This window comes from Sinocyclocheilus grahami, unplaced genomic scaffold (assembly GCF_001515645.1).
Source record: "Sinocyclocheilus grahami isolate Dianchi unplaced genomic scaffold, SAMN03320097.WGS_v1.1 scaffold423.1, whole genome shotgun sequence".
Taxonomy (NCBI): Eukaryota; Metazoa; Chordata; class Actinopteri; order Cypriniformes; family Cyprinidae; genus Sinocyclocheilus; species Sinocyclocheilus grahami.
Window position 1 is genome coordinate 1,010,224 of NW_015505602.1, and position 3,331 is coordinate 1,013,554.

A 3,331-nucleotide genomic window follows, 5' to 3' on the forward strand; every position below is an offset into this window, starting at 1 on the left:
TGACACTAAAAGGACTCGAGCAACTAACCATTGCTATATATCTAACCCCATATTTTGTATGTAACCCACATGTTTAACCATCACGTCTTAATCATTTATTGTGTATGTATTGTTAATAACTATTGAATAGCTTAAGGGGTCATATTCATGCTTGGTATGTGTGTGTTTGAGAATTCATGCTTGAAACGTTTCTTCTAATCAATACTTGGTCAAATGTATCATATTCTTATTATAAGAAATCATGTCCAAAATGTATACTCTACCAGAGCGGGAAAAACGCAGATCATGTGAATAATGAGATAACAGTTGATTTATGAATGGGGAGGAGGAATATACAACACCCCGAGCAAACACGACATCTAATTGGTCAAAACACCATTTGGGGTGGGTAAAACAGCCTTTCTTTTCCTAATTTCTTTAATTTTTTATTTTTTTATCATAAATAGTATCACTTTTAAAATGTGATTTGTATATGTATTTTTATTTACTTTCATAATACTGTATTATCAATGCTTGTTTGTTTATTATTTATTTATTTTATATTGTATTTATGTTTTTCTTTCTTTCTCTACTCAATGGTTAATATTTTAAAACACCATTTATTTATTTATTTCAAGTGCCTTTACATTAAGAAATATTCCAGATCTTCAGTTATTTTCCTTTCTCTAATTATCATGCTTTAATGTAATGTAATTTAATTTAATGTTTTAAAATAATATTTACTTGACATACTTAGCATTATTCTGTCCTAATTCCCTTGCATATTAATGGTGGAGTCCCCTTTAAAATCTTAAATTTGAGCTAAATTACCTGTTTCCCTTACAGTCTAGTCAAGTCACAACTGATCGTCATGAGGCAAGTCAGGTCACAGTTGATCTTCCTCAGTCAAGTCTAGTCACAGTTCTTCCTGAGTTCAGTTAAGTCACAACTGATATTCATGAGTCTAGTCAAGTCACAACTGATCGTCATGAGGCAAGTACACTACAGAGCCCTCAGTCGTTTCCTAGCCTTAGCCTTAGCCTTAGCCTTAGCCTGTTTTCTCCAGTTTTTGATCTTCGCCTGGTTTCCTGGATTTCTCCTTTAGTCTTGCCCCTTTTTGATTCTGTCTGCCGTTCATTGACCTACGCTAGCCCTAGGACTATTCTTGTGTCTTGCCCGCCATATACCTGTCTGCCACTTTTTGACCCTGCCTGCTTAATGACCACATCTCTGTCTTCTCCAATAAAAAGCTTGCACATGGATCCGCACGTCTCACGTCTCGTCAGCCCCGTAACACTCAGTTTGTTATCTGTATAAAAGACACCTGTCCACAGAAGTGTAACTGGTGTGAATTTATTGACTTAATTTAATTAGCTTTCTTTTCTTTCCTATATTGTATTTTTATAATTTTTTTTTATATGCTGTTTATACCACTATAAATTTTATGTGTTTCATAATAAGAATGGGTTAATGAACTTTTGTTCCTCTACTATTGTTCGCAAGTTAAAAAAGATAACGTTAAAGTCGCGTAACTTTTCTTTGGGATTTTGTCTGGGGAGGGAATGATATCAGTGGAACACATCCGGGGTTTCCACGCGTGCGACATGTGATAGCCTCAGTCTACCTGTGTGCGAGGCTAATGAGCACATGTACTACTCCCATGAATGACTCTGTGTGCCAGAGAGGGAGAAGCTGTCGCCTGTTGATTCACTGATTATTTCTCCTTGTTACAGATTGAGTAAAAGAAAGTGCTGAATCTCATCAACGAGTGGTCGTGTGGTCTTTATGTGTGTGAGGGTGACAGGTCCAAAAATACTACAGAAGCAATCAATCAGATTCCAAACTCTCCACCATGGCCAAGACCAAAGAGCTGTCCAAGGGTGTCAGGGACAAGATTGTAGGACCCGCAAGGCTGGAATGGGCCACAAGACCATCTCCAAGCAGCTTGGCGAGAAGGTGACAGCAGTTGGTGCGATTATTCGCAAATGGAAGAAACACAAAATAACTGTCAATCTCCCTCGGTCTGGGGCTCCATGCAAGATCTCACCTCGTGGAGTTTCAATGATCATGAGAACGGTGAGGAATCAGCCCAGAACTACACGGGAGGAGCTTGTCAGTGGTCTCAAGGCAGCTGGGACCACAGTCACCAAGAAAACAATTGGTAACACACTACGCCGTGAAGGACTGAAATCCTGCAGCGCCCGCAAGGTCCCCCTGCTCAAAAATGCACATGTACAGGCCCATTTAAAGTTTGCCAAAGAACATCTAAATGATTCAGAGAAGGCTTGGGAGAAAGTGCTGTGGTCAGATGAGACCAAAATTGAGCTCTTTGGCATCAACTCAACTCACCGTGTTTGGAGGAGGAGGAATGCTGCCTATGACCCCAATAACACCATCCCTACAGTCAAGCACGGAGGTGGAAACATGCTTTGGGGGTTTTTTCTGCTAAGGGGACAGGACAACTGCACCGCATCAAAGGGACGATCGGCGGGGCCATGTACTGACAGGACATTGAAAATAGGTTGTGGATGGGTATTCCAGCATGACAATGACCCAAAACATACGGCCAAGGCAACAAAGGAGTAGCTCAAGAAGAAGCAGATTAAGGTCCTGGAGTGGCCTAGCCAGTATCCAGACCTTAATCCCATAGAAAATCTGTGGAGGGAGCTGAAGGTTCGAGTTGTCAAACGTCAGTCTCGAAACCTTAAAGGATTACTCCACCCCAAAATTAAAATTTTGTCATTAATCACTTACCCCCATGTCGGATGAAAACCGGGAGGCTTGTGACAGTCCCATTGACTGCCAAGTAAATAACACTGTCAAGGTCCAGAAAAGTATGAAAGACATCGTCAGAATAGTCCATCTGCCATCAGTGGTTCAACCGTAACGTTATGAAGCGACGAGAATACTTTTTGTACGCGAAGAAAACAAAAATAATGACTTTATTCAACAATTCCTCTCCTCTGTGTCTCTCCGCATCACCGTAGCGCTATTTTGGAGAATATGCGCTGAACACAAGCAGCGTACGCTCTTCTGTGCCAGCTGTCCAAGGGTGTCAGGGACAAGATTGTAGGACCCGCAAGGCTGGAATGGGCCACAAGACCATCTCCAAGCAGCTTGGCGAGAAGGTGACAGCAGTTGGTGCGATTATTCGCAAATGGAAGAAACACAAAATAACTGTCAATCTCCCTCGGTCTGGGGCTCCATGCAAGATCTCACCTCGTGGAGTTTCAATGATCATGAGAACGGTGAGGAATCAGCCCAGAACTACACGGGAGGAGCTTGTCAGTGGTCTCAAGGCAGCTGGGACCACAGTCACCAAGAAAACAATTGGTAACACACTACGCCGTGA